Genomic DNA, 26,620 nt, shown 5'->3' with positions numbered 1-26,620 from the left:
TCGACTACAGAAAGCTCTTCAGTGCATCAGTCCTCATTTCTGTACCTGCCACATTAATAGCAGCAAACATTTATTCATATACTTAAGGAACTGCTGCTAGAAACATTAGTGTGATCCTGTAAGCTAGACTGCTCTCCTTACTGTAGATTAATTTTTATACTATGAACAGTGAATTCATATAAAAGCTGGAAAAAAACCCCAAAACTGGGATATCAAGATAGCATTATGATCTTACTTGTGAATTCGTTTCAGCAGCTGTTCATTATAAACATGATGTCTTTTTACACATGATAACTCTGGCTAGACAGTCAGCAATGATGGGAGAAGGAGATAAACTACAAAAGCAAGCCTGTCAAAATGGTCAGACATTTATGTGTATGGTTACTTAACTGTAAAGAAAAGATTCTCAGCTGATAGAAGTCAATGGAATTATAGCAATTTACACAGGTTGAGCATGTGGATCTATATATACAGTTAAATACATCCTTCCTGAGCAACAATAGTAATTTCCCTGCAAACTCTGCAATATCTAGCATTTAGAGCAACAGACCATGAGTCAGACCTCCTGAGATCTATTCTGAGCTGAGTTAGTACCACAGTTCCTGGCCTATGTATGCATGAGGATGTGCTTCAGAAACACCCACAACCCTACATGAATCCAAGAGGAGTCAAAGAGTATGAGCACCTGTGGGAAAATCAGGTCTTCAATTCCCTACAGCTTGCTACTCTACTGCCTGTAAATGCTATCCTCATCGTTCTCTGCCTTCAAGTTGTCTCTTTGGGAATTTCCCTGTCATTCATTCAAATGTAATGATTTATTCTAAGAAAATAGCAGAATAAAGTGTATCAAAATGATTTTGTACAATTACATTTTTTAAAATTTAATTATACTAATTTAAAGTTTTAAGTTAATTAAAAAGTAAGAGTGGATTTCACTTAATCACTTAACAGAATATAACTACTGTGCTCTTTCAAAGAGCAGTGAGAATTTAATAAATGTGCACAGATTTTTCCAGAGCTTCAAGAATAAATGCGATTTCAAAAATCAAAGTCACAGAAAGTTAGGGGTTAGAAGGGATGTGGAAAAATCATCCAGTCCAACCCCCTGCCAGAGAAGGACCACCTATAGGAGGTCACCTAGGAACACGTACAGGAGGGGTTTGAATGTCTCCAGAGAAGGAGACTCCACAACCTCCCCAGGGCATCATGTGCCAGTGCCCTGTTAACCTCAGAGTGAAAAAATTTATCCTTGTGTTTATATGGAACCTCCTATGCTCAAGGTTATATCCATTGACTCTGGTCCTATCATTGGGCATAACTGAGAGGAGTCTGGCACCATCCTCCTGGCTCTCTCCCTTTATGTATTTACAAATATTAATGAGGTCACCCCTCATTCTCCTCTTCTCCAAGCTGAAAAGACCCAGATCCCTCAAACTTTCTTTGGGACGTGTTCCACTCTCTTCATCATCTTGGAGGCTCTGTTCAAGCAGTTCCCTGTCCTTATTGACCTGAGGGGTCCACAACTGGACACAATATTCCAGATGTGGCCTCACCAGGTCAGAGTAGAGTGGGAGGAGAACCTCTCTTGACTTACTAGCCACCACCCTTCAAATGCAGCCTAGGATTCCATGGGCCATCTTGGCCACAAGGGCACAGTGCTGGATCATGGTCATCCTTCCATCCACCAGCATGCTCAGGTCCCTTTCCCTTTCACTGCTCTTCAAAAGCTCAGTCCCCAAACTGTTCTGGTACCTGGGGTACCAGACTCTACACTTGCTCTTGCTTTAATTAATTACATTTTTCCCTGCCCAACTCTCTAGCCTCTCTAGGTCCCTCTGAATGGCAGCACAGCCTTCTCGGGTGTCAGCCAGTCCTCCCAGCTTTCTGTCATCAGCAAACTTGTTGAGGAGATACTCTGTCCCATCATCAAGGTTATTGGTAAAGATGTTGAACAAGATTTGACCCAGCAGTGATCCTTGGGGGAATCCACTAGTCATATGTGTCCATCTGGACTCTGTGCCATTGATCACCACTCTTTGGGCTCTATTGTTTAGCCAATTCTTAATCCATCTCACTGTCCATTCTTCTATCCCTCATTTCCTGAGCTTGCTCACAAGGATGTTATGGGAGACTGTCAAAAGACTTGCTAAGGTCAGGGTAGACTACATCCACTGCTCTCCCTGCAACTACTCATTCAGTTATAACATCATAGAAAGCTTTCAGATTAGTCAATCATGATTTCCTCTTGGTAAATTCATGCTGACTACTCCTGATAACTTTTTCTCTTCCATGTGTTTAGAGATGACCTCCAGAATGAGCCACTCCATCATTTTTATGGGGATGGATGTGAGTCTTGCTGGTCTGTATGCTCTTTTTGAAGACTGGAGTGACAGTGGCTTTCCTCCAGTTCTCAAGCACCTCTCCTGTTCTTGATCTTTCAAAAATTATGGAGAATGGTAGGGTGATAACATCAGCCAACTCTCAACACTCTTGTGTGCAACCCAATCCAAGTCCATTGCCTTGTGTATCTTCACAAATGAACGCCAGATATTTTGTGTATAGTCACAAGAAAATGCCAGGCAACATTGCCCTTCAAATAATTGGTTTTCAGAGAGCCATTCTTCCTAAAAAGAAGCCCATCAAAGTGGTTCTGAGAAAATTCATAAATGGTTCATCTGGAAAAACCACTCACCTTGCCAGTGAGCTTCTGTGTTGGCACTTCAAGGGGCTTAAGTCTGCAGTTGTGCTTCATTCAGCAAGCATTAGATAGCAAGCACTGATTTGCTTGGATAGTTACTACATATTTTTCAAGCACTTACAAAATGAACTGGTTCAGAAACAGTTTTTCTTGTCTACCCTTGGGGTTCTGCAATGCTGCATCTGGGTCATGAGCTGCCGAGTAGCTGTTAGAGGGAGGAAAATAGCACGTCTGGGAATTTCTAGAATCTGCTGCAGAAATTAAAAAAAAATAAAATAATTCTCTACATATATTCTGTGATGTAATTTCCTCTCTGAGTTATTTCCTAATAGTCTAACACCCTTCTCAGTAAGAGCTTTTTTGTTTACATTGCCAGCTGATGAATACAGTGCAAATGAGCTAAATTCTACAGACAGCTTTAAGGGGCATTTTTTTCAGTACATGAAAATATAATGACATCGGGGAAGGTGTCAGCAAGATTTCCCAGATCTGATTTCTATCTTAGGCTCCTCAGATTATTTATTTCTGCCTGGCTCAGGAAAATTCTGACCTCACTTTATCCAGCTTCTAAAGAGAAAATATAAAGCTGTAATACTCTCAGAGATACTTAATGGGGCTTAGTGGAAGTCAGTAAAACGTACTAGAATAGTGTAAAGAATGATCTTGCAGTTTCTAGATGATTCACCCAAAAATGGGGCCTGGGCACTGGCCCAGTCTCAGGAGGAAGCCAGGGTACCAACACATTCAGTCAGTGTCATCATGTTGAAATGTAATGCAAAATCATAGATATTAAGTCCATCTTCTTGGGTTATTGATTGTGAACATTCAGAAGAATATCCTGGCTCATGCTAGGTCACTGTGCTCTTTTATTTAGTCCAAATAGCTTGAAATTTCAGCTCAGCTTAAGTTTCTGGAACCTCCACATGGTTCTAATGTTGCTTGCTCCTTTCCCTTTCACCCCTAGACCCTTCTGAATTATCCTGGGTTAGCCAGTTACCATGTTGCCAGCTGAAACACAGGACCAGACTGCCCCTCAGGCCTTAGCCTATGGCAAATATAAAATAATTCAATTTAGCCTCTTCTATTATGGGTAAAACTATTTCCTTTTTAAAAATTTGCCACTTTTCTTCATTATTTGATCTCGTTTTCTTGGAAGATTGAATTTATCTTGTGAAAGACACAGGCACAAGAAGAGCTTTTTGCTGCAGGGGAATATGGGAAATACAGGAAAACCATCTTCCCTTTGTTGTGGAAATACTAAGGTTTTTTTCTTGCCCCATATTCCAGGTTCCAGAACAGAATTATGTGGCATTTGACCTTTCAGCAACGTCTTTTTAAAACACTGCCTGGTAAAATGGAAACAATCTTCCAGATTAGCTGCTTTGACTGCAGGTTTTTAATTCAAATGGAAGTATAAAATGTTTTTCAATGTCAGCAGCTTCTAAAGAGGTATTCTGTGCACTGTATTCACTATTCTCAGTGAATATTCTCATATATATATATATAAAAAAAAAAAAAAAAAGGAGTAATTCTTCATCAGGCAAACAGAAGAGGTGCTGCAATTGCAGACTTATCTCTTAGATATAAAGCAAGCATCTGAGCAGTTTCCATCAACCCATCATATATCTAGTTCTAAAAAAAATGAAACAAGTCTGTAAATCTCTATGCTATACATAGGCCAATTTCAGGATTGGTTTCAGTAGCTGTGTATAAGGGTTTAAAGTTAACACTCCCTGGCACACAGCCTGGTCAGTCCTTTTGCTCTATCAAGCTGTCCTTTTCTCTCTGCCCAATTAAGGGACTAGATTTCTGCCAGGAACACATTTTTGACAATTAAAAAAAAATACTTTATTTACTATTTAAGGAAAGAATTAAAAGGTTTTTAACTCATACACAGAGTCTGCACACCATGAACGGCTCTGTTGTTACACCTTCTCCCCTTTCTGTTCATGAGAGATGCCCCAGTTACGTTCAGTAGTAATTATAACAGAACATGTTGGTATTAAGAGAGTCAGCAATTGCAGGAGTGAAGATGCAAACATAGGTGTGTCATGTAGGAGATTTTGGTACAAAGGAGTATGCATCAGTCCTTTTTAAACATTTATAACATTTATAAACCACCTAATGTGTCCACAGCTGTTGCTCTGAGCAGTACTAAGCAGAACTCAGAAGTGCAGTCAGGAGCTCTGTCCCCCTTTAGAGAGACATCTTTCCCCTATCTTTCTGTGAGTTGTAACATATTTTTTTCAAAATAACCAGAGTCCACTCTGTAACAGCAGCAGTATTTTTCACTCTAGCACAGCAAAGCTTTCCTCACTTCCCTGCATTCCCCCACCTGCAACCCAGGCAGGCAGCACTAATGAGCCAGTCAAGTGGATGAAGGTGACCATACCTGTCTGTAAATCCCACCAGCATTCACCTCCTGGAACTGAAGAACAGCAGCTGCCAGAGGGGAAATGTCTCCTAAGTCAGTCATGATATAAAAGGACAGAGCTTGAATTGTGTAAGGAACAAAGTAATTGAAGGGCTTTGCTTCATCCAGTGATGATGTAGTTCAGCTGCTCTTCATTGTATTGGAAACAGCTTTCATAATATTAGGTTCACTTCAAGAGTACATAATGATTAAAACATTTTTTGGTAATTATGAGAGTCATTTAGAGGCAGTAAACCAGGTGATCTACACTGCAATTAGGACTGAAAAAGGCAGTGATCTCCTGTACTCCCTTTCATGCACAGCAATGATCAGGAGTGACTCAGTCCTTTGCTGTCACTACTAGAGTGTTCAATGAACCTGCCTAGTAGGGTAGGTGGGTGCTGGCCCCAGCAAGGAGGGATGTAGGTGCTATTTTCAAAACTTAAAGGAAGTGAGCCAGAGCATCCTCGGTAAGTTTAAAACAGAGATTTTATTCTGTTGAGGGCAATAAAGCATTACCAATATTCATCAACTAAGGATTTGTCTCAGTGGTTGCAAGCTGAAAGGGAAATGTTGCTGAATTAGAACAGGCACACACAGGAACTTTACAAAGATGTAGATGACTGCACAAGGTGAGAAGCAGTGAAGAATAAACCCTTAGTTTAAGGGGTGTTTGAAAATGCTGCTTTAATATCACTTGCTTTTGTCTATCCTGACAAGTTAAGCAGAGTGCAAAGCAATTTCTCTGTAGCCATGTTTTTATTGGTCTTAAATACAGCTGTAAAACAAATTATTAAACCCAGGGGAAGCAAAGCTTTTGAGACTGTGACTGATCATGGAGTAGTTAACCCAGTTTGTTCCAAGCCCCATTTTTTTAACACTTTGACCTCCGTACAAAGAGTATTATTGATAATAAAATTGTTAAAAAACCTCAAAATGCTTTCTTAATGCCAATATTCTAGACAGTATGTTCCAAACAACATGGCTATAACTTGTCTTATCAAATGTACACAGAACATTTTGAAAACCATCTTCAAAGTTATCATAAGTACTTTACAACCAAACTGAGAAGACTTACTAGCTGGGAATGGAAAGGAGATGTTTAAGTCTGAATTCCAAATTTTCATGAAGTTGCATAACTGAACAGACAGCATGCTTATGAAATTGGGGGTGAATGACAAGCTGCAAGTTGTCAATAGCTGGGAGGATGACATTTGAATTCAGAGTTATCTTGAGGTATTAGCTTAAACTTAGCATAGAAATTCAACAAAAACAAGTGCTCAATATTCAAAAAGTTCTAATGCACAAGTAGAAATGGAGACAGCCTCTTTGGAGAGAAAAAAACAAACAAAAAACCAGGACTTATAATGAATCCTGAACTGAACAGGAGTCAAAAAATAATGCTGTGGTAGAGCAATAAAAAGTTGCTAATAGACCCCTGTCAGTATTGCAGAGGCCCCAGCTAGAATATGATGGGCTCTTTGGGGCATCATTATTATGAAAGCTGTAGATAAACTAGAGGTATTTTTGAGGAGATTGTCAAATCATACAAGCAGTTTAGCAGCCATAGCCTGTGAGAAAAAATGCGAAGAATCAGGTGTGTTTGACCCAGAAAACATAATTCTAAGGCCAGAGGGAAAAAGAAGTTTCTTTAAAACCATAGAAGATGCTATAAAGATGTCTATGATTGATTTGTTTCTCTGTATCCATTTGAAAATGTATTTGTTGTGAAGAAGAAAATCTGGACTGAAACCCTTGCTGAAAACAAATACTTCTTTAGTTTGAATATTTATAAGCCAGAAGAGCTGAGTTAGAGTTGTTTGGGAAGCAGAGAAACATTTCTAAAGTTTTTAATTTACTGTCTTTTTATTCCTACCTATATTCCACAAAGGTTTTTCACTAGTATCAAAACAGGAATTAAAATATTAACCCCTCCAAAACCCATCCATCTTTATTAGAGCTTGGTGGGGTCAGAATAAAATCAAGCATACTTTTAATGTCTGTAAAACTAAAAAGAATAATCAAAAGTCAAGTTTTTCACCAGTTGAATGACTTCACAGTGTTTTCTTGTCACATCAAAAATTATAGTTCACCTCCAGTCTCACTGAAGCAGGTAAAAACAGAAAGTGTGAGGCTAGAAGGAGCATGAGAGAATCCAACTTTTGTCTCTAGGTTTTGAAAAACAAGCAAGAGAAGTAGCTCATTCTATTATTAGCCACTCAAGGCAGTGAAAGGCAAACTTTGAGTGACCTTTGTATCAGTGGAAAATCCATTTATAACTTGGTTTTTTTTCTGGTCCTTTTCCACACTAGGACAAGGAAATAAGCTGTAGCTACATCACCAAATAAAAAACTTGGTGGGAGTTCTTGTGACAAATTGCTGGTTTTCAGACTTTCAAATTCAGCTGTGTAACAAATAGAATACTATTTCTCCAACCCATTCTCCAAATATATTGAGTCACAGGCAGGTTTGGGGAAGGTACACTCTAATATTCCATCCCATTTATGCAAGTCATTGCTCTGTCCCTTTCCCCACGTGCCTCTGATGCTTTTCTATGTAACTGCTTAAAGTGAGGATGGTTATGGGTACAAGATAGGGTCAGATCCCCATGGCAGCCAGGGAGAAGTTGGGCAGGATCTGCAGGGAAAAAACCTGTTTTGTAGTTCACACCACTGAATTTCTCCCTTTTTTTTTTCCTGCCAGAGGAAGGGACCATGTTCTTCTGTTTTGCTACATCCTCTGAAAGAAAGAGAATAGCTCCCAGGGGAAAATGTTTCTTTCAGTAATACTGTATTTTCCAATGAAAATGGCTTTTATACAGAAGCTTCAGATCGCTGTGGTAATGATGCTTAGACTGTAGATAGCACATTTAATTTGTCAAAAAACTGCACAAACATCAGCTAACTAACCTTATCACATGTTTTTAAGACAAGGAAGTACTGTCAGTTCTATTTACAAGACAGCAGAGTGAAAACATGCAATGAGTTTCTTGCTGAAACCCACACAGTGAAATAGTGGAAGGAGTGGGTTTACATATTCATGGTCCTTTCCCCTTTGATTAATTCACTAGGCAGCAGATTTTCAAAGCAAGACAGCATGTATAGCCCTTGTGATAACATTTAGACTCAGTATTGTCCAACAGAAAATATCTTCACTACTTAATTCTGGAATTACTAGGGATTGTAAGGGCTTTCTGCCTGGAAAAACTGGACATAGGAGTGGGAAGTCTGCCATGGAAAGAACATGGGCAGTTCCAGCACTTCATCCTTCAGTTTTGAACAAAGCAAGTAACATTTCCTGAGACCACTTAGAATCACAGAATCATAGAATTAGCCAGGTTTGAAGGGACCTCAGAGATCATCAAGTCCAACCCTTGGCCCACTGGTGCGGTTGCTAGACCATGGCACTGAGTGCCACATCCAGTCTCTTTTTAAATGTCTCCAGGGACGGAGAATCCACCACCTCACCAGGCAGTCCATTCCATTGCCTGATCACCCTCTCCGTAAAGAAATTCTTTCTAATATCTAACCTAAATCTCCCCTGGCACAACTTAAGACTGTGTCCTCTTGTCTTGTTGAAAGTCGTCTGGGAAAAGAGACCAACCCCCCCCTGGCTACACCCTCCTTTCAGGGAGTTGTAGAGAGTGATGAGGTCTCCTCTGAGCCTCCTTTTCTCCAGGCTGAACAGCCCCAGCTCCCTCAGCCTCTCCTCATAGGATCTGTGCTCGAGTCCCTTCACCAGCCTGGTTGCCCTCCTTTGGACCTGCTCCAGGACCTCAATATCCTTCCTAAACTGAGGGGCCCTGAACTGGACACAGTACTCGAGGTGTGGCCCCCAAAAGCTGCTCAATCAGCACATCATGAGAGAAAGTATTGCCACATGGATGGCAAAGAGAAGCTCTCCCACATCCTATTGTGCGTGGATGATGTGGCATTTTTTGAACAAATTATTTATAGACTACATGATAAACCCAGGGTTTTCTCCAGCATCTGGGCTGAATTCCAGTTCTGCTGTGACAACTAAGAAGAATTATCCCTGGCAGACCCTGAGCCACTATGCAGGCAATGATCGGTGGATGCATGCAAGAAATGCCCATCATATGTTATTTACCTAAGTCTCAGGTATACACAAGCACCAGAATAGATGGAGCAGAAATTACCCCTTTTTTTATTAGGTTTTCATTTAAAGTAATGCTGCTGTATGCTGAAAAGCAAGGGTTAGAAAACATCTTCACTGGTGATTTACACAAAATCGACAGCACTGTGAAACCTTGTTGGGTTTTTGAAAGTTTTATGAAAACTATTTCTGTTCTGTGGTAGATTCTGAAATGTAAATTTTACATAGGACAGAAATACCATGCTTAAATGAGAAGCCTTGACTCTCATCCTGTCAGGACCAGACTCAGCTCTTGAAAGTCACTGGTTTAAGGGCAGCTGCCCAGGAAGTTTTCTGAAGAGCAAAATGGAGAAGCTCGATGCCTCTGTGCTCCTCAGATATAAGGGGAGGAACTAGCAGAATACTAAGTAAACATATAAAAATGAGTACACTTACAACAAATAGGTGGCATTAGCAATTTTTCAGCCAAATCTAGTAAAATTTTATTGTTGCTTTGTATTAATTTGGCTAGACTCATATTTGTTTCTTTGGTAGAAAATAATTTCGGTTCAGTACAATGGAGATGCAGAGTCCTTTTTGGAAAACAGGCTTTAAACATTTCTCTAAACCCAGCAGGATTTTGGATTCACATTATTTCTACTAGAAATTTATTTTCTAGCAGGTTTCTCTTGACAGAAAAAACTTTAATCTCAATCCTGAAATAAACAGTCCTAGCAAAAATGGCTCAGCATTTCCTGCCAGAGTGCTTTTTGTCAGAAAATGCTGATTTGATTCAATTAAATTCCTGTGTAGGAATGTGACTATTTCGATGAAAGTGTCCTCAGGAAAGGATTGCTATGGCTGAAGATAATCTTTCCAGTAAAAAATCAAAGGGTGAGAGACTCGAGATATAAATGCCAACAGCCTACTATTTGGACTGTTCTCTTGAGTTTTGAGGATTTATTTTCACAACCTGGAATTCTTCCACCTACAAGCAACTGATAAAACTACATGAATTCATAGAGCCCCTTTCAGTCTTCCTTGCTGAAACAGTTATATTTTAATAATTAACATTCATTGGTTTGGAGAAACATTGATTTTACATCTAAGTGAATATGGCTATTGGGGATCTGGTTTCCTGAACCTGGTCTGTCTGATTTACAGTAGTGAACAGAAAGTTTTCTTTTTATTTTTTTTCAAAATTTATTCAATGCAGAAAAAACCAAACAACCCCCCCACAAAAAAAACAACACAACCCCCCCCCCTACATATTCTGCCGGAACATAAACGAAGAGTGGCATCTACTGAGAGTGGGAAATATTAATGGAGCTCATGTAACATTAGTGGGCTGGATAATTACTTCTCCACAACTTCATAGCTGCATGTAAATCCTGAACAGAGCTGGTTTTGCTAGATCACCTCTGGACTTCTAGGAGCTAAAGCACATCAGTGGATAGAACTTCTTCAGGTAATTTTCTGTGCTCCTAGTATCACATAGTTCAATTTCTTAGCAGCAGCTGTTGGTTATGATATCAAAAGGTGGAGTAAATAGGAGCACCACTTTGATGAATACAGGAACTTTTATGCCATATTAAGGCTTCTTTGAAGTTAATTTTGTAAGCGAACAACCTTTAATGCCAGTGCCTAAGTAATGATACAAATGGGTTTGCATTCTCTTGGTAAACCTTGAGAAATACTCTTTTACTCCTGAAGCCTTTTAAATGTCATCTTGCTGACTATACTGACAGAAAGCAGACTAAAGCCTCAGTGCAGAAGACAGAGAGATGTGGTGGGTTTTTTGAGACCTTCAGTTAATGACATGACAGCAGTCAGAGACTGAAAACCATCTCTAGAGGATGCATTAACAAGGTTTCTGCTTGCTGTCTGACTGCCTTGCCAGTCTGCTTGATATGATTCAGGGCTGGAGCCAAATCTTTAGTGTGAATGAGGAGGAGAGAAGAAGCCTCAAGTGTGGCACACCATTTAACAGCTGAAACCAAACAGCTCTTCCTTGCTGAGATATGACACCAAAGCAACCCAAGTCCTTCTAAAACATAGACAGTTTGGGCCTAATTTGTGTATGTCAAAGAGGTGGTTGAAGGAGTATCCTGCCTGAAGGAGTATCGAGGAGGACCTGCCATTTGGGCTCACATGATTCAGTGAAAAGGCTGGATTCATTGTGATGTATTCAGATCCTGATTGAAAATAAAAGTAAATCAATCAGTAATACTGGAAATGCTCTGGGAGGAAAATGGGAGACATGCCACGTGGGTGAATGCTGGAAGAAGAAAATGAATGAAAGTTTAAAAGTTGCCATCACTTCAATATATCAAAAGTATATCTCAAGTGAGCTCAGGACTGCTGGCACCCAGGGTTACAAAAAAAGGCAATACTTTATTCTTGTTCCTCATTGACACAATTCAGGAAGACCTTCAGAGCAACACTACATTTCAGTGCCAGGCACAGGGAAACCTCCCTCTTTCCCTAACTGCAAAGTCATCATGGGTTTTGAAGGTTTGCTCCAAGTCTGAAAGCAAAGCTTTGTAACCAGCAATACAGAGTCTCATTATTTATGCTATATAAATGCATTTCCTGGTATTGTCCCTGCTGTGTAAATGATGCTGAACCTTTGTTTTCAGAAGGATTTCCTGATCTAAAATTAAAATATGTGTTGGTCTTACCCTGACTTTTGAGTGGATGTGGAAACTCCAGCAAAGTGGAATAAGATCTGTAAGATAATACATCAGGTACATGGATCATTGGAGCTTGTCTGGGCACGAGTCCACTCCCAGAATGGCTCCTGCGTGTCAACACTTTTTAATTTTTAGTTTTCTTTCTTTCTTTTTCTTTTTCTTTTTCTCTTTTTCTCTTTTTCTCTTTTTCTCTTTTTCTCCTTTTCTCCTTTTCTCCTTTTCTCTTTCTTTCTTTCTTTCTTTCTTTCTTTCTTTCTTTCTTTCTTTCTTTCTTTCTTTCTTTCTTTCTTTCTTTCTTTCTTTCTTTCTTTCTTTCTTTCTTTCTTTCTTTCTTTCTTTCTTTCTCTCTTTCTTTCTTTCTCTCTTTCTTTCTTTCTTTCTCTCTTTCTTTCTTTCTCTCTTTCTTTCTCTCTTTCTCTCTTTCTCTCTTTCTCTCTTTCTTTCTTTCTCTCTTTCTTTCTGTCTGTCCTTCTTTCTGTCTTTCTTTCTGTCTTTCTTTCTGTCTTCTTTCTTTTCTTTCTTTCTTTTCTCTCTTTTCTCTCTTTCTCTCTTTCTTTCTTCTGTTCTATTGTTTCTTCCATTCTCTCATTCTTACTTTCTTTTGTTCTTACTTCCTTTCTTCTTTGATTCCTTTTTTCCTATTTTTCTTTATTTTCCTTCTTCCTTTCTTTAGTCTTTCCTTCTTTAGTCTTTCCTTCCTTTTGTCTTCCTGCCTTCCTTCTGTTTTAAATCGACTTGGTACCTTTTTTTAATATTTACTTTTCTATCAGGTTTTTAATGCACTTCATTACTCTGTAGCACAATATATGTGTTATGCAATTACAACCCTGTATCACAGGACTTCTTTTAGCACAGAGGCATTAGTGGCAATGTCAAGTTTTTCAAAAGTATGTGCTTATCTGGGTTTAATAGATGTCAGGGCCAGGAAAGCACATCACAGTCTGCAAGCCTGACCTCCTTCTAACACAGGCCATTGGATTACCCTTTATTAATTCCCACTTCATATTCACTAGCTGCTCTTCATCTAGAATATCTCAGACTAAAAAAAATCAAATATTTCTGCTTTCCTTTCACTGATGCAGAATGCATTACCTGCTTGGAACTTTGCTATAGTGAGTAAATACTTCTATTGTTAGAAATACAATTTTTGTTCTTGCTTGAATTCTCCACGTTACACTGAAGAAAAAAAAGCTATTCCTTGCTTTTGAATGAATCGTAAGGAAAAAAATCAAACCAGTAGGACCCCCAAATTAAACAATTCACACACAGTTGTTTGGGGCTTTTTTGTTTTATTTTTGGTTTTTTTTTGTTTTGTGTTGGGGTTTTTTGTTTGTTTGTTTGTTTGGGGGGTTTTGTGTAAATAGTTTAAACTCTCAAGATAGGCTTCTAAGTAATTATTTTTTTCTCAGCATTCTCTGAACCCTCTCCAGTCTCTTAAATTCCCATTTTAAATGATGGGCTATACCAAGCTGGGGTACTCCAATAGAAGTCACTTCAGTAATATTTTCAAGAGGGAACATAAATTCTAGTCAGCCCTCCCTCACTTTCACATGTAAAGATGTTGGTAACAATTTTGACCACTCTTATTACATTGAAACTGTAATTCTCTATTATAAACCTCAACTCTTCATGAGTTTTTCCTATGATAAGATGATAAATTTTGTGATTATGTCTTATATTTTTCTTTTGTAAGAGGTATAGTTTTATACTTGGTCCTATTCTAAGAAATTTTATTTCTTTGCATTTTTTGCCTCCTTATGGTCAGCTTTGTATCTTAATATTTTCTATCATCAACTTCTCTTGGGAATTATTTTGGTTTTCTTTCATCATTTGAAAACTTTATTAACATAATTTACAAGTATCTTTCAAGATTATGACAGAAGATTAGTTTATTTAAATATGAGGAAAAAAATGTTGAATGTGCTTAGATAAGAGCCAAACCCTGTGGGATCACAGTAGAGTCAGCAGCTCAGCAAGATTTCCTGTTTCTAAGACTATTTTAGAACTATTATTTAACAATTTTTTCACTTATTTACAATTTGGCCTGCTGATTTTACATTATTTCTATTGCTTAATCAAGAGGTCATCAGCTATCAAGCTCAATGTTTTCCTTCTGCCTTAATATGTTGCATCAATCTTTTTTGGGTTTGCCAACTTTATAGTTCTGTGAAAGCACATCCAGTCAGTTTGATGAATATTTTCTTCTGTAAACCCTTTAATTTCTTTATCAATTGGAATCCCTTACTGGTCGTTCCACTATTCCATCAATGATGCATTATCAGTCTAAGCAGATCTATAACTTCTTAGCTCATGCTTTTTCTTTTTAAATAATTGCCCAATGCTGTCCCACTGCTCAAAGTACCTCTGTGCAGTAAGGTTTGCTGCAGACTTGTGGTAACGGCAATGACAGATCCAGGGTCAACACTGGGAACAACAGAAGGAAAGGACATTCACAAGGAAATGAGAGATACGGTAAAAGTGCAGATACTTCTTTACTACTTTTTATACCCTTTTCTTATCACCCTAATGTTTTCTCCTCAATAGCCTTTTGTCTCTTATGTCTTTTGGTTAGGCAAAGGACAATTTTCCTTTTCTGACCACCTTTTATACATCTTTATTTATTTACTTATTTTTAATTAAGAAAACAAAATATCTTTTGTGACCCCTTTATTCCCTTGTATTCTTGTCTTTTTTATTTACTGTTATGATTTCTCTGATCCTTCTATTCTGTTCCCTGCTTTGGTATTTTCATACAGAGAGTCTTTATCTCTCTAAACCCTTTATTTTCTTCTTCCTCATTCCATGCTTTGTTTCCTCCTGCAGTCTTTCTTTGTCCTTCCCAATAAACAGCTTATTCTGAGGTTTCTGTACAAGGAAATCTAATTTATTTTCTATTTGATACTTTTCTTTTTCTGACCATGTCAATTCCAAGCCTTACATATTCATGGGGGTTTGACCCATTCTAAATACTTTTTTTTTAAGAGTATCTTGCTCTGAAAGACTGGTGTGAAATAAGTAGATATTAATGTGGATGGAAAGCCAACAGATTTTAGCAACTGTGATTATCTTTGACCTCCTGATGTTGATGATTTGTGGCAATTTCAAAAGGAATAGTGCTTCTTGAGTATTTACATTGGGTAACTTTCCCCCCTACAAACTAGAATGAGTATTTTTATCCTGCAGAGAATAAATAGTATTGATATATTTATCCTCCATCAATTAAGTCAACATAATCTGTAAGCAAGAGCACTTGTTAGTTTTTCAGATAAGAAGAAAGCCACCTTAAATTTCTTGCAAAACAAGTTGAATGTAAATCATTCTCTTTGAAGTTCCAACATTATAGTTATGTTTCATTAGGTGTTGCATTAATTTAGAGATTTAATAATTTGAATCTATTGATATAATAATTAAGTTTTGTTTGTGATATAATTGTGGTTATTAGATTGTTTCACTTTTAATTAACTTAGTAAAATGAATAAATTGGTGCATTATATTTGTATTTGTTTGCTCATTCCTTAAAATAAAATACATTTATAGATGGACAGAGTGTTTTCATCCCATCAAACTGAAGCAAGTTTCATGTACTTTGTGAGCACAGGTAATCCCAAATAAGTAATCTACAGATCACGTGAGGATCCTTACAGTGTTATGTAAGGAATATGCAAGTTACAGAGGTCTCTTTGCAGATGAATCTCCACAAGAAATCTTGTGAGCAAATCAACTTATGTTGAGGTCATGGCTGCAAAGGCATCAGCAAATATTAGGTACAACATTGTGAAATGCTCCTTTTTCCATAACCTGCACACTATTAATGTTCTTGCTGCTAAAATTGCCCTGTCAAGAAATTTGGAAGGGTGAAAAATCCAGCTGACCTGAACCATTGGCTGTAAAATCACTCAGCCTTGTTTGCTGCACACTTGAGGATGCAGAGATTTAGTGTCATCACCCCTTCCGCTTCACCACAGCGTCTAAAAGCCATAACACTGTCATTTTATACCCACAGAACAAGCAGCAGCCAAAAAAGCATCCGACCTGTTCTCTGCTGTTGCTTATGTAAAGCAGCTCTGATGGCTAAATGGGAAAATAACACTATTTGCTCTGCTGTCTAATCAGGAAACCACTCTTTTAATGAATGTATTGTTCATCTCAGAGGACTTCTGTTGAAATGAATTTGTTATCCCCAGTAGCGCTGTTGCTCATCATGCAAATCAAATGGTGTTTTCCTCAGCTCCTGCCAGTTCTAAAATTTCAGGGGTTGTCAAATACAAAGACAGATTACCCTGGTTTTATTTATAGAACAAGCAAGTTATTCTAGCCCTGAGGACTACCAGCTCTCTGTTGCACACTGGTGTCGTTTCGTTGTATTGTAGGTTGAACTAGATCTATGTGTCAATATGAAAATAAGGTAAAATTGCAATTAGCTTTAAAATTCTTATGGATGAGATTTTTTTGGTGAATCTTTTGTGTAAATTAAAGTTTGGGGTACCTGGAGAGACAGGAGTATCTAATGGATGGGAGGTTCCCACCGTGAGTTTGCCAGTTGGATAAATAAGATAAAACACTCTCTGAAGCTGTGTCTCTCCGCTGTCTGTAAACAAGATTTAGACAACATGACACATGATAGGTAATGGTCCCAAACTGGCACACAGGAGGCTTAACAACAATATGAGAAAATACTTCTTTACCCTGAGGGTAACAGAGCACTGGAAAAAACTGCCCAGAGAGACTGTGAAGTCTTCATCCCTGGAGACATTCAAAACCCTCCTGGACATGATCCTTTGTAACCTGCTCTAGGGTATCCTGCTCTAGCAGTGGGGTTGGAATAGATAATTTCCAGGAGTCCCTCCCAACTCCTACCATTCTATGATTCTGTGATACTTTTGATGCAGCAGAGGTTAGGTGGGGCAAAAACCAGATTTTTATCTTCCCAGTGCAATGCAGGTGAATGCTTTCATGGATACTACTCAAGTCCACCACAAATACATAGAGAGGTGGAAAGGGTTCTGTGAAGGAACAGAATTGCAGTAGCCAGAGTACCAAGATCTTACTATTAGGAACACCCCAAAAAGTCAGGATACAATACACAATGATCACAAGTTTCTTTTTTATTGAATTCAGTGAGTTTCAGGATACCGTCAGTGATTGGTTTTATATAGCAAAAAAACAATACAAATTCCACATTTTATAGAGGATTTTCACACTTTCCTGTACAGTATTAAGAACCTCCAATTCTGAATGAGGCAAAAATAATTAAAATTGACACCTTTCTGACAAGATAAAAGATGTGACCAGTCCCTTATGTTATGACAGTCTTGGAGCAGGGACCACATTCTTTAAATATTTAACAAGCTCTTGAAACACATAATGTGATGCTGTACATAAGTATTTAGCTTATTGAACTGCAAGAAATTCAGAAAACACTGAAAACACACAGCAAAGCAATAGTCTATCCAAGGGAACTCACTTCTGGACAAAAGCAGGAACTAGCATAGGAACTGCAGACTCCAGTTTCAGAGCCAACATAGAAGAAGATATGTGCAAAAAAATAAAATGTGTGAGAACAGCTGCAGCCTGGAGCTGCTTGAAGGCAAGCTGGGTGAAAACAAATCCACCTATGTGTCCCATGCAGTGACTGAAATGCAAGATAAAGGTAGTGAGTGATAAAGAGCTTTCAGGTCGTTGAACAACTGCTTGTGCTTAAACTTCTGCCATGGGAAACGATCTGGCAAGAATTACAACAGACGTTTGTAATTAGATATTTTGGTAGCCTGGTTAGTTGCTGAAGAATGGATAAAAAAAACTGGTCAAATGCTTGGTTTGGCCTGGTCCCAGGATAATATTTGAAAGACGTGGGTTTATTCTTCATTTGAGGAGATTTGACAAAGGTGTTTTCTTTCCTGCTGTGGGCTGATCGAGCCCTTAGAAGCCATTGTTTCCCTTCGATTCAAATGCAAAAATGCCATCAGGTGACTAAATACCATGGCCATACCCAGCTCCTTGGACTTACTCCTACATCTCTCTTTCCAGCTACTGTCCAATAGCATTCCATGATGAAGCACTGCATCCTTCATGCTCCTGCATCACAGATGAATGACAAAACAAGAGACTACAGAGATAACCTCTCTACTGCCAGTCGAATGCTGTGCATGAATTAAACACTTGGAAACACTCTGAAATCACTCTGTGAAGAGATACAGAGAGCAGACAATGTGCTGAAAGGCTCCTCCTATGGGGCAGAAGACAGACACCAGGACTGCAGCCATTATAACCAGTGTGAACACCTAAGATAGCAGACAGTGTGAACTGTGTGTTCTCCAGTCCACTATCCAGCCCCTGAGCCAGTGAACCTTTTGAAAATTTTGTTGGAACTGTCAGGTTCCCAAGAAAAATGCCTGCTTTTTGAAAAATTGTGTGGATTTGAATTTCAGGGCCAAGTAGAAGTGGACTCTGTATTTAGTCCCGTTGCAAGTTACATGACTGATAAGAAATGGAATTAATGCAGCTCTGAAACCTGGAAGTAACTTGCAGAAAAATGAAAGGAAAAGATAAAGATACAAGCACAAAATATAATTTTGGTATCTGCAAGAAAAGTCAAGCCAGAAACAGCGGCTGTTTAGAAACTCAAGTCTGAAAACTCAACATCTTGCTCTTTTCTGGTGCCTTTAAATAAAGTGTCGGGGTACCAGTTCAAAGATGATATTTTGTAAATATTAAGTCTACAGCTGCTGTATTATCCTGAGAGCTAATAAAACTGGCTAGCATTCAGCTGAGTTTCTTTGAGCTAGTGCCCACTACATCCTTCAAACTTTTTATATTTTTTTCTCATTTTGGCCCTGCCCTGACGTTAAGCATATTTCAAAAGCAGAGTTAGTTGAAAGGAAAAAAACCAAACCCATATTATTCAAAATGGTGATTTGCTATTATCTAAAGTGATTGTATTGAACCTGCATCTTCAGGGCAGGGGGTATATGGGGTTGGAGGTAGCAGACAAGGCTGTGGCTCATATCCACATTGGCTTCCTCAGTGCTGTCTCATAGTGGCATTCTTGCTATTGGCAATCACCAGAGAATTTTAGAATGGCTCTTAAATCAAATTAAGAGCTGTCAAAAGTGAGCTGCACAGGGCCAAAATTTTAAAAAGAGAGGGAAAGCAGTTAGCACACCTGTGTTATGGAAACTATAATGATATAATTAACGATCATCCATTATATTATTCTTAAGTAACCCAGAGCGCTGCCCCTGACAGTGGCAAATATAGGGTGTTTTTAAAAATACTGCAAAACTCACAGTTTGTGCAACTCACAGTTTGTGCAGTTTTTGCCAGAAGCCCAGTCAATAGCTACAGGAATTCACCTGGCCTCCAAGTGCCATTTCTTTTCTGCTGCCTTCTCTCACATGTATAATGTCTTTTTTTCCTTCTGCTTAGTAATGAGAAGTGGAATCCAAAGGGAGTGGGAGTGAGAGGAAGGAAAATCCAAATCGCTGCACAAATACCCAGGAACTGCAAGATGAGGATAAGTATTCAGGAGGGAGAAAATAATCCCTCCACTGCTTCTCTGAGCTTCAGTAAATCTGAAATTATCAGCTGTCAGGCTCCTTTACTGAGGCCTACCTAGTAGCATTGCTTTAAAGACATGAATATTTTTATAAAACTTAAAGGTCATTCCATTAAAAAAGGTGGTGACAAATCACATTGGCCCCTTTCACACACATGCACAAACACTTACAAACACACATATACACAGAGTTGCCATTCTTATTTGGCTGCCTTGATATCTTGTATGAATACCAAGTCAAGCACTAGGATAAGATGCATGGTACTGCCAACAAAACCAGAATGAGCTTTATCCATGATCTCTGTCCCAGCTAGCACCATTAATAAGTATTTGGCTACTGCTACCAAAGGGGAAAAAAAGAGCAGCCTGTTACTGTACCTACCTCTGCTACTCAGCCTTTGGCTTAGCCATTGCTCTCTCTTGCCTCCTTTCCAATAGGGACTTAACTTGGAGAAGTTGGACATGATGTTCAACATCTGTGTGTAAACCCTGGATATGTAAACAGGCAGAAATGGCTTTTTTCTGGCCTATTTTAGTCCATCAAAATCATGACAGTGTGATGCAGGTTTTAGACTACAGAGATGTCAGCCGAATCCCATGGTACTTCACGATTTTCTACATAGGTGCCTCCTAGTGGATACATTTTGTTTTGGAATTGAGTTCTCTTTCAGTGTTTTAGATTTCTTTTTTTTTTTTTTTTTTTTTTTTTGGCTTTTGTGTGTGTGTGGTTCATTCACTGAACTGAAAAATTAATACTTCACATGTTTCTAGTCAGATGTAGAAAGCTACCCCCATGCCTAACATTCTGAAGAACATGTGTGAAGATAAACTTCTGAATCCAAAACCATAGGCATGACTCAGAAATTTAATTTTATCTACCTCTTTTCAGCAAGTGTGCCTAAAGACTTGTCTTCAGATGGTATGGACTTGAACTAAACCATATCTATTTTTCCAATGACTTTGTTGTTCATATTAACTATTCTGAAAAAAAAAAAGAAAAAAAAAGAAAAAAATTCCCTGTGACTAAGCCATATCCCAGAATAGTACTTCTAAGAGTAATGAGATCACAGCTTTCCTGACTCATCTCAGGTAAATTGACTGCTGGAGAGAAGAGTTTGTGCTGCACTCCAACCAGTCCAGCATCATCTGCAGTGATTCAGCCTCCAGATAATTAGCTTAGTGTAATTATTTCAGGAATCCCCACACTGAGACTATTAAAGATGACAAGTTAAATGCATGAGTCTGACAGGCAGAATCACCATAAGCCACCATCCTCCAACAATACTATCTTGAAGAAGCTCAGCTATAGAGCACCTAACACCAGGATGCAATGGGAGCACCCCACAGGCTCTGGCCATTACCCTGCCCTGAAATAACTCATTTTTTTAGCACTTGCCAGGGCCAATCTGGAAAGGAAAGATTTTTAAACTATTTGTCCAGGCCAGCACTATCTTGAAGCAGAGTTCAAGTCATAGCGATCTCAATATTCAAACTCATGACCCCAAGGAGAATGCTTAACAGGAGTTCATAAATACATTTTCTCATCATTCTCAATGTAATTAACACATGTTTATGTAGAAGGGACCCAGGAAGGAGAGAAGACCTGTGTGTTCTCCACAGTCAGACTGCTAACACCTCATGATGCTAACATCAATTTTTTCAAGACAGATCACAAACCTCCAAAGGGTCAGTATCTTTTGAAATGATGTGAGACTGTAAGTTATCTTTGAAAATTTTTTGAACTTTGAACCTACAAGTTTTGCCTAAACTTCAGGGAAAAAACCTCTTTTACCTTGCTCTGAATATGTTAATAGAAAAAATAAGAGAAATATTTCTCACATTCTTCCAAGAACCTGAAAAATATCCAAAAACATCTGAGATGGAAAGAAAATAAGGCCATTGAGGGTTGAGGTCCTAGGCTGTGCAGGAATTCTGAAAAATTATCAGATAAAATGAAGTTGATGTTTTTTGAGAGTATTAGTATTTTCTGAACAGAAATGCTACGGAGTGCTAATGGTAATTGACTTTTTTCCCTCTGTGATCAATGCTTTCTGTTTACTAGACTGTCATGGAACAGAGCATTTGTGACCCTAAGGAGAGCTCACCATCACTGTGTGCTGTACTGATTCCCTGTTGAGGGAATCCTGCAACCTGGAATTCACATAAGCTTTGGAGATAGAAGGGGAATTGTAACCTCTGTAGGCTTTGGGTTGGGAATGTTTTCTGTGTTGATTTTAAAAAAGACATTAGAAATATGTGAGAAATATAAAAATTAAAAGGCTCTGTACAATAAAATCTCCCCCAAGTGATCAGAGAAAGTAGCCAAAGGATCTTTGCCTTGCACAAAGACAGAAAGCTGAGAAATAGCTGTCACATATATTTAAAGGAGAGGTTAAAGGTCAGTTTGAATACATGCTAAGTGAGAAATTTTGTGAAGATGGACTCACAAGAGATGGATTAGATTACATCCCTAAACCGCTTTCTATTATTTTAAAACCTTATGCTTTTCAAAACTGTATTCTGCACTATAGCACTGTATGTTTTCCATGCAATTTTTTTTGCCTGAAGGGTATCTTATGGCTAAGTCTAACTCAGTGCCAAGATGTAGCTCTTCTTATACCATCGTTATCAGGCTCAAACTCTTAAAAAAAGAGCTTCAGCTGAGAAGAGCTCAAATGAGATATAATGCAGAAGGCCACTGAGAAAACCTTTCACTGCATTTCATTTCAGTGCCAATGTTGCACACTGATCCCCTGTTTTAAAGTAGGAGGTCCTATTCCCCTCCTGTATCTAAAACTATCACTGATGTATGCTTTGGGAAACAACCACCAGCATAATAACTGATGATTAGTGGTTACGTATAAAGTAGTTCCCTATTCAAGAAGAAAACTTTCATAGGATAGAAGTATGTGCCAACAGGTGACGGGTATAAATAACGTTTTTGCACTTTGCAAGTCTTAAGGCCCAAACCAGAGCTAACAATGGGATGAGGTTCAACACGGCCAAGTGCCGGGTCCTGCACTTTGGCCACAACAACCCCATGGGGAGCTCCAGGCTGGGCACAGAGTGGTTGGAGAGCAGCCAGACAGAGAGGGACCTGGGAGTCTGGATTGACAGGAAGCTGAACATGAGCAACAGTGTGCCCAGGTAGCCAAGAAGGCCAATGGCATCCTGGCCTGTATCAGGAACAGCGTGGCCAGCAGGTCCAAGGAAGTGATTCTGCCCCTGTACTCAGCGCTGGTGAGGCCACATCTCAAGTCCTGTGTCCAGTTCTGGGCCCCTCAGCTCAGGAAGTAGATCGAGGTCCTGGAGCAGGTCCAAAGGAGGGCAACCAGGCTGGTGAAGGGACTCCAGCACAGATCCTATGAGGAGAGGCTGAGGGAGCTGGGGCTGTTCAGCCTGGAGAAGAGGATGCTCAGGGGAGACCTCATCACTCTCTACAACTCCCTAAAAGGAGGGGGTAGCCAGGGGGGAGTCGGTCTCTTTTCCCAAGCAACTCTCAGCAAGACAAGAGGGCACGGTCTCAAGTTGTGCTGGGGGAGGTTTAGGTTGGACATTAGAAAGAATTTCTTTACTGAGAGGGTGATCAGGCGTTGGAATGGACTGCCCCGGGAAGTAGTGGATTCTCCATCCCTGGAGATATTTAAAAAGAGACTGGATGTGGCACTCAGTGCCATGGTCTGGTAACTGCAGTGGTAGTGGATCAAGGGTTGGACTTGATGATCTCTGAAGTCCCTTCCAACCCAGCCAATTCTATGATTCTATGAATCCTGTCTTTTTTACTAATAACCTTTGTGTCAGTGGGTATTGAGCTGGGTCACAACAATAGTCGTGATGCTGCCAGCAGGTAACCACCCAAAATATTATTTGTGCTGACTTGATATCTGGAGACAATATTTTAGGAAGCCCTACCACTGCCTACCATCCTGGACTCTGGCCAAATCTTGGTCCTGGTTGGTTGGGTGGGGTAAACCTGATAGTTCTGCATAGCAAAATATGCAAGTCATTCTGATTTGCTTATTTTTTTAAGTATATAAGGCTGGACCCTCTTACAAGAACTTTGGATTCCTCACCAGTGGGTAGATGCACTGCGTAGGATTTTCCCACTTGCCAGGAGGGATTCCCCAAATCCTTGCTTCAACCTCCCCAAATCCTCCCTCACCAGTGACTGCCAATCTGGATGATGGTACTGTATGCAAGTGGTGATGTATCTTTCTTAATCACTAGCCTTTCTCTTATGTAGTAATGACTTGATGCATTACCCTGTGTATTTTTAATCTGTCTGTTTTGGGTGCGTTGTTTTGTGATTGGGTTTGTTTGTGTGGGTTTTTTGTTTGTTGTTTTGTTTTGGTTGGTTGGTTTTGTGTTTGTTTTGTGTTTTTCTTATTTGGCTGTATTACTTAGTTGTTATCAGTAATACACTTCTACTATTTTTACTCTTCTGTCCAAGTTTCATTACTCCCCTCAATTGGCAAAACAGTCACTTCTTTTGTGGCTTCACACCTATCATCTCACATCAACAATGATGTTGTTTAGTGTCTAATTAGACCATCCACTCACACAACCTTTTAGCTTTAGAGATACAGCACTTTGAGTTATTGAATCTCCTTCCAAGGAAGATTGTGGAATCAACTGCTGTCACAGCCTGGAGCAATGTAGTTTTATTCATCCAGTCTGGTCCCACAGGACCTGATTTAATGTCTGCTAAAGCCAGTGTAAAGGTTTCTAGTCACCTAAGGAGAAAATGGTTCAGGTTTTAATTTGTATATTCGTCTTTTCCACATCTAGATGCACTTCAATGACAAACCATCACACACAGTGCCCTGATTTCTCCCTGTCCAGTGAAATCAGCAATATATTTTGTGGAAAAGCAAGCAATGTCCTAGGCATTGACGTGAAGACATCCAGACATGGGACATCAAAAGACCTTACATTTTTCAGCAAATATCAAGACTTTTACTGTTTAACACTCTTACTCTGTGGATACAATTTAAATTACTATGCTAGAAAAAACAAAACTATTTTTCGTTTGTAAATAAAGTATTTTACCAGCCCTTTCACACAGGCCAGTTACTTCCAAGACAGCTTTGTTTACTTCAGATTGCAGGGTTATTCATGATAGGTTCAGTTTTGCTACACACACAGTCCTAACTGGGGAGGATCAGTAGAGGCAGAATCTCTTTCATCACTGAAAATTAGTGTTACACGAAAGAGATGAAAAAAATAAAATTAAGATAAAAGATAAAAATATAAGGAGTGATGAAGAAGGCACCTCCATGAGTGAGAATATTATCCTAATGCTATTTTCAGTACTGTTTCTGGGTTTTGGCTCTGTAGGAACAAATTATCAGAGATTCATTTAGACAAAAGCAGTCTGTGGCAGGGCTGGGAGTCCATGCACTGCAGTGCCAAAAGCTCTCAGCAGTTTCTTGTTCAGACTCTCAGAACTCTACTGTGCTTTCATAAATTCTGAGAGGAGTGGCACAAGGTGTAGGGATTTTCTTACATCTCCATGAGGATAGATGCTGCTGCCTGCCTCCCCTTTCTACACCCATCCTTCCAGCTTCAGCTGCTGCAATGCAATGCTCATGTCTTCCCTCTGTATCAAAAGTGAGTCAAGTAGGAGAAAGAGAGCACCAAAATGATGCACTTGTGTGTACATGTTTTTGGGAGCATCAAGGCAATCTGCTCTCCATTGCTCCATTCGTCGTCTGAGTACAGCTGTGAACACCTGTGAATTTCAACACTCAGCAAGGTCTGTGGGACATTCAGAGATGGCAAACATCCCTCAAAGTACTGCATGTACTCAACAGTTCTGGGTTGTTACTGTTGCATATTTGTGCATGTCAAACAGAGGCAGGGCAGAGGAGAGAAAAGGATGAGAGCAAAGTGGGATGTCTTGAGCTATGATTTTCAAGATCTGAAAACTCACTCTAAGTTAATATTCCTATCATCTTAATAACATACTGGCTCAGTGGCCCACCATGATGTTGCAGTGATTACTTAATATCTGTGCAGCTCTTTGAATTTACAAGTCCTTATTCATCACTCTGCTCTCTCAGTTTTATGAGTTGGTGCTAAGAATCACTGCTGAGTGTGATAAAAGTGATCGATATCACTGTTAAAGCATCAAGAATCTTCCTGCAATAACTCACAGAGGATGAATATCTACAAAAATTTTAGAATCCAAATATGTAATAGAGTGGATAAATTATTCACAGATGCTGGCAATTATGTTCTCCTGTTAATTAATATGTCTAGGGACTTCTAATTGTGACTCTGAGTAAGCTCCATTTTCAGCAGATGCTAGAAGCCTTTATAGGACGGTTGATCTTTTGAAATGTTTCATTAAAATATTTCACTTTTCATAGACCAAATATACTTATCTTGAGGAAGAAAAAGAGCAATCTTTTTTTTGCCTTTTTAAAATTATTATTATTTTTTGAGAAAAAAAGTCAGATGACTGATGCAAAGTCACATATTGCTCAATGTAAATCAGCTGTCATCACCCTTTAGAACTCTAAACCTTAAGTCTTTGAAGTGTTTCTGCAGTTCAGACCTGAATGACTTCTACAGGATGTAGCATAATGCTCCATGATTCCATGACTGCTGGCTACAGTGGACCCTGGAAGACACTCTTGGCCAAGAGCATGGCTGTTGCTTTTGTTCTGTTGTGTGTTTGGCCTCTGTGTTTCCTGTTAACTATTAAAAAGGAGAACAAAAGCAGATAGACATGTTCATGTCACTGGCATTGACAGACACACCACCAGGTACCTTCTGGAGAGAAATGAGGAAAGAATGCCCTCAGAGCCTGCAATAGGTGTTCTCTTCAGGCTTGAACATTTAGGCATAGCAGAATAGTATGTGCAAGCTAAATATCCCATGGAAGAATAAGGAAAATATATGTAAAAGTGGAATATACCAGCAAAAAATTCTCCACCAGCTCATGAGGTTAATGACGCCTATGTAACAGAAGGAGTTTCCCAGGTATTTGAGCATCCAAGACTTACTCCACTTCTACTGACTGCAAGAGGCATCAGCCCAGCCTTTGATCACTAGCCTAGCCAGCTTTGCAAACCCATTCTCAAACATTCTTGAAATTCATCAACTGAAGACAAAAGTACCAAAGTTGCTCAGCTGCAGTTTAGTACAGGTTGTGAAGTAAC

The sequence above is a fragment of the Heliangelus exortis genome, chromosome 1 (genome assembly GCF_036169615.1).
Source record: "Heliangelus exortis chromosome 1, bHelExo1.hap1, whole genome shotgun sequence".
Classification (NCBI taxonomy): domain Eukaryota; kingdom Metazoa; phylum Chordata; class Aves; order Apodiformes; family Trochilidae; genus Heliangelus; species Heliangelus exortis.
Note: the sequence above shows the minus strand (reverse complement) of the source record.